This window comes from Amphiura filiformis, chromosome 18 (genome assembly GCF_039555335.1).
Source record: "Amphiura filiformis chromosome 18, Afil_fr2py, whole genome shotgun sequence".
Lineage (NCBI taxonomy): Eukaryota > Metazoa > Echinodermata > Ophiuroidea > Amphilepidida > Amphiuridae > Amphiura > Amphiura filiformis.
In genome coordinates this window covers 57,642,639-57,648,962 of record NC_092645.1, presented here as the reverse complement: position 1 = coordinate 57,648,962, position 6,324 = coordinate 57,642,639, and the positions used below count along the sequence as shown (strand labels likewise).

At 38.9% G+C, this 6,324-nt stretch overlaps 1 protein-coding gene across 2 annotated transcripts in view; it reads left to right on the top strand.

Moving 5' to 3' along the window:
- The first annotated feature begins 2,734 nt into the window (after positions 1–2,734).
- LOC140138846 (uncharacterized) overlaps positions 2,735–6,324 on the top strand; it is a 44,626-nt gene continuing 41,036 nt past the window's right edge. For both annotated transcript variants that reach the window (XM_072160621.1, XM_072160620.1), the window contains exon 1: positions 2,735–2,936. The gene's annotated coding sequence lies outside the window, so the exon portion shown is untranslated. The remainder of the gene's footprint in view (positions 2,937–6,324) is intronic.

The window sequence follows — 6,324 nt, the reverse complement described above, 5'->3', positions numbered from 1 at the left end:
CAGGAGCACCGCCGAGTATTATTATTAGGAAAAACAAAAAATGTCTTTAAAAAGACAATGCCTCCAAGATACCAGTGGGCAGTGGGCACCTTTTGTTATTTATAGTTATTTATTATTTTGTTATTTATAGTTAAGGAGACACTTATAATGCTAGCTTTATGCACTTATCAAGTCTTTCCCCGGCCCTGGGGGACCCGGGACTAGCGGGGACTTAGCCGGGGAAGTACATTTTCATATCAAAACGTTAGGGTACCCTAGCGTCATTGATCATTTTCTTATTTCATTCCATTAACAACCGTCCACTGACATCAACAAAATTCAGACATTTTCTCAAAACATTTGTATTACTAACCCCACAACTTTGACATTATTAGTCGATATCATGCTTCTTCATACCAAAACAATCATGAGAATGTCCTGCAATTTAAAATCGTCGCCGAAAACAATGTAGATGATATTGTTTACTCGCAAATAATTTTTATTCACCATCGCCTATGTATTACAAATGCTCCGATCTGTGCCTGAGATCCGCGTTTTCAGCTTTTCTACTGCTTTTCTATGTATTTTGACCATTTATCTCAAAACGTTACAACGTCGTGGCACCATTTGTATACCTGCTTCCTTTTATCCAATTGAAGCTTGGGATGTTTCCAAGCTTCTCATCTAATAAAGAATCTGATTTGCCAAGTATCTCACTCGCTTATAGCGAAAAAACTATAAAAGGAGTATATGAACTTCTGAAGCAAAACCCCCATATCACCTCTGGATGAACCAAGTATATTGGTCTCTCCGCAATCTGTATACAGTGCGTGCAGTGACACGGTTGGTATGCTGAGATTTCACCAAAGGTTAAGGATGGTAATCTGAGAATGCATAGAGCTATACACAGAGATTGGGTTTGACCTTGTGATCCCTATAAGCAGTGTTGGAAAGAAGTAATAAGTCGCAGTGTGCAAAGGAGCTCAAAGGGTCTCTCACAGCTAAAACGTTTTGATATGGCCAGCGTGACATCCCCGCCACTGACCCCGTTAAAGTCCCGGCCTACGGGGCATAAATTTTCTGTACATCCTCCGCTATGACTCGCCCCCGCTAGCCGGGCTACAGTGTGACAATCCCGGCACAATCCCGACCCCATGGGCCGGGACTTGCGTTAAAACAAATGTACAATCCCGGCTATGCCCTGGCCTATCTTGCAGAGTTTAATATATACGGTATACAGGCATAGATAAAAACTTATAGATTCAACTTTTTAGGGCAATAATATTGCATTTCGTCAGTAGCGGGAGCATGTGCTAAAGTTTGCAGCACGGTATACCTGTGTCGATTATTGAATGAACGACACAATATAGGGCTAATAAAAAAAGATCGATTGGATTATTTGGATAGCAGTGATCGTACACGACACGGCCGATTTAATAGTGCATGCCGATAATTTTAAAGACATCAACATGTTTGAGCCTTAATTTACATGCATAAGGATTTAAACAAAATAAAGTGTTTTAAAAAAAGTAGACTTTCATTTATAGATGCACGAAATTGGTTTTAATATAATATTGGTTACTTAAAACAAGCACGGTAATTACCCCACTCCTCAGTTTGCTTTGTAGCGCCACAATCGTGAAAATAGCGTATTACAGATGAGTATGCAAAATCGGCCGTCCTTGGTATACTGATGTTTTTTAATGGTGTGACTTCTTCGCGAAAGTCCCAGCTATGTCTCGGCAGTGCGGGGGAAAAAATTGTACACCCCTGCAAAAGCCTCCGCTAACATGAATGATTGGCCCGGCATAGCGGGGACGATCTACTGAACATCCCCGGCCAAGTCCCGGCTAACTTCCCCGCCTGCAGGGCAATGATTTTGTGTACATCCCCGGCTACGTCCCGGCATGTTCCCCGTTATGTCCCGGGTCCCCCAGGGCCGGGGAAAGACTTGATAAGTGCATTAAGGTAACGCTATTGGATATAGATTTTTGTCTGATTGAAATAGGCCCTATGTGTGTCCATTCTCTCCTGATTAAAACTGAAAATTTTATCATTCGGTCAAAATATGGCCTGTCAAAATGGCGCGAAACCAAGAAGTTGGCAACAACTTTCTTTTATTTTTGTTATGCGATGTTGTCAGGTAGGCCTTATGCAAGAATTATACAAAGTAAATGATGTTCAGATATCAAGAGATATAAAAACCATGGATCATTACAAATAGTTGAGTCTCATCTTCCATTGACCAACAACTCACGCACACACACACCACACAAAAAACGCCAATAGCATAGCACAGGCATGCTCGCTCAAACTGGTATTTCAACAACTTGTCTGCACTTTTCAATTTTGTCTCGCTTGGGGTTTCACCCATATACACTTTAATTGACTGATATATCTAAAAAAATTTACAATACTTCTAAAAATAAACAGTACCTGGCCAATTTTATGGAAAGGGGCAAAGGCCAAAAACTGGCCATCAAAATATCCAATAGGCCTATTGGTGCAAAAATTACACATTTTAATAACTAGGCCTACCGTACAGGATTACTTTTTATAAAAATGGATTAAGTAGCTGTCCAATCTATATGTTTTAACTGCAACTGATTTGAAACCAGTAACAAGTGCACCGAAAAAGGGGAGGGTTAGGCCCGGGGGTTAGGACTATTATTACACCCACCCCTTTAAATAATAATACTCGGCGGTGCTCCTGTATAAACAGGAATTTTCAAATCAGAAGAAGAAAATTCCAAGATGGCGGCGCCCATAGTCAGAAAAATAAACTATTTGTGAAATTCGCCCGGGAGTTTCTTCGTGTTCTCATTCGTTGGTCATGTTAAAAAACGACTCAACATTCCAGATGGAAAAGTATGTATCGTCGGGACAAGTCAAGGCGTCAGTGCAGTAACTTCAAACTTGAATCTTGATGATGTTGAGTAAAACTGTACATGTCATGTGTAAGCTTACCTAACTTCTAGTCCGAATAATAAGCCCGTTCGCAATTCCAGATTTCGGCATACTTGCAATGCATTATGGGAAAATTTTTAGAGATAAATACAGGAGGCTACTGTACATTTCAATGCGGTGAACTGTGCGTTTGCATAGAAAAACATCTTGTACTGGAATTTTGCCAATTATTTTGTTTTTATTTCTTCATGATATCAATATATTTAATCAAATACAATGTATCATGAAGAAATAAAAACAAAATAATCGGTAAAATTCCAGTACAAGATGTTTTTATGCAAACGCACAGTTCACCGCATTGAAATGTACAGTAGCCTCCTCAGATTTATCTCCAATTTTATTTGGCGACTTTTGTTTCTGCACATGCGCAGTTGTAATTGCGAAAGGGCTTATCAGACCCAGAACAATATATTAATTTCTGACATGATACTGTACTGGGTCTGAACTGTTTCCATATGAAATCTTGATGGCAAATTGGACAATAGAAGCACATGGTTCTATGTGACAGCTTTTTAATCCCTGTTACGTGAATCACGCTATTGTGGACCATCCTTCTGATACTTGAGTGTTTGGACAAGCGGAACGGTTTTTTGTCTACCTCTCTGTTTGTAAACAAACCAGGAGGTCGAACTCGTCCTCCTCGCCGCATACGAAAGTCAGCGTAATAGTATGGCACTACCTAACTTCTAAGTTAGGGATGTTCATAAAATTTTGAAGTTCAATATTTTTAGCTGAAAGTTCTTTCATTTGAAAGAGAATCAAATTACCTAACAATAAGGGGTCAATCATGTTAAAAAACGACTCAACATTCCAGATGGAAAAGTATTCTCAATTCAATTCAAATTCAATTCAATTCAATTCAATTCAATTCAATTCAATTCAATTCATTCAATTCAATTTTATTAAAATAACATTGTGGCCCACCGGTCAAATTGCTGCCATTTTTTACAAATATTAAAATATTAAAACATCAAAAAATTGCAACCAAAGTAGGGACCGTTCACAAACACTTGTAAGGGGGGGGGGCCTGATGCAAAAAAAAATTATCGCGAAAATTTTTCGGGGCCCCCTTTACAGACCTCGAACATTTCAGGGCCCCCCTTTTTGACATGAAAATTATGGGTCAACCCCATAGAAAAGCATATAAACTCAATTTTTCCAGGAAAATTTGTGGTCATTTTTTTCAGGGCCCCCCCTTAGGAGGGTCAAAAATTTTCAGGGCCCCCCCTTTTTGCATCAGGCCCCCCCCTTACAAGTGTTTGTGAACGGTCCCTTATTACACATAAATGATCAAAATAGCATTTATTAAGAAAAGAGAAATAATAATATTGCACAATCACTGCAATATATAATAAATATCAAAATTGCAAAATAATCAATATCCACAGCAATTAATCCTCATTCACCTACCCTGCTCACACATACAAACCCCCACACACAGGCACTAACATCAAACTCACATGAATAGCACGCCATTCACAAACTTGCCAGCACTTACACCATGTACACATAACTCCATACAGCCACCACAAACAAAATATTGATTCACAAGCTCGTTTGCATTCTCTCACTTACTACATGTACACCTAACAGTACTCAAGTCACAAGACCCTTTACTCACCATGCTCACACGTGCTAAATCAGACATCTTTCAAACATTTTTCAATGCCAACCAAAGCCCCAATACATATGTATTATTGCACATCAAACATCAACAAAAGCATACAATGTATAAAAATTAATATTACAACACAAAGTGAGTACATGAGCCACTAGTTACATTTACCTTGATTGTTCAAAAGATTGATAAAATAGGGCACTGGGCTGTTACTGAAAACGAGATGTTCTGATTTTAAATTGGGAAACAGAATTTGCACTACGGAGGTTCCTGCCATGCGATTGAATAACGGGTTGGTGGCAGCAGGTGTTTACATCTGATATTATCTGAGAGACCAATGGCTGCCACAAGCATATTATTGATCTGGGCATCCCATTTAAGGTCATTTTGCACCCATAAGCCAAGAATTTTAGCTTTATTAACAACAGAAAGGGGTTCATTGCCAATAGTGAGCTCAGAGAAAAGAGGTTCAGATTTGCCAAAATTAATCTGAAGAGCCTGACATTTTGAAGGGTTGAGTTTCAAACCGTTAATAGTCTCAGACCAATCCTCAAATTTGGTTAGGTCATCCTGTAAGCCACCTTTTTGTTTTACATTACAAAAGTCATATCATCGACATACTTCCAATACTCAGTTTCTGCATCAGATGCGGCATCATTAATTAAAATCTGAAAACCCAGCGGGCCCAGTTTTGTACCTTGAGGAACCCTGCCGTTTACAAAAACATATTCAGAGAGGGTATCATTTAACTTAACACACTGTTGCCTGTTGTGTAAAAAATCACAAATCCAGGGTATGATGGATCATCTTCTCAATGAGGAGGGTGTGGTTGATCAGGTGATTCAGGTCAAAAGCTTTGTAGAAATCTGTTAGCACTACCGTACCCACGTTTTGTGATTTTTCAGCACCCAGGTTAAGGAAATGAATGAGATTGAGTAAATAGTGACTAGTGGAAACCCCTGGGACGTTGCCAAATTCACAGACATCTATCAAACATTCGATATCATCTAAAATCCATTTGGTGATAAAGCCTTCAACAACTTTAGAGAAGATGGATGTTAAAGACACAGGTCTTAACTTGTCTATACTATAGGGGATTTGTTTTTGGAATTGGAACAATATAATAGCTTTTTTCCACTGACTGGGCACTATTCCCTCTCTAAAAGAACTATTGAGAATGTCTGTGAGTGGGATGCTAAGTTCATAAGCAAACTCTTTGACTAGCTGGGGTTTTATACCATCTGGACCTCCAGCTTTTGAAGTTCAGAATAAACCTCCCAGGGATATGATTGACAGATTTCTGATTTAGCAGGTAAAAAGGCGTGAGCTTTTTTTCTATCAAGTGGCTCAATGTGAGCCGAGACATTGGGAAACAAGTTATTAACAGCGTTTGCTTTACCTGCACAGTCATCCTCTTTTATGCCTGGGATATTTAATCTAAGTTCAGGTTTTGTGTTGTTTGTAATTACTCTAATCTGCTGATGCCACTTACGAGGGTTGGTTTCCTGAAGAACTCTAATTCTATCAGCATGATAAGATTTTTTTTGCTTTTTTTACCTCTCTTTGCATTTCGTAATCTACACCACTCATGTACATCAGATTCAAAAGCTTTTTGACGGGCTTTGATGAGATTTTAATATGAGTAGTAATCCAGTATTTATCGTCGGGACAAGTCAAGGCGCCAGTGCAGTAACTTCAAACTTGATGTTGCGTAAGCTTACCTAACACTATTAACAGTAACATAACTTGGCATTCCTAAT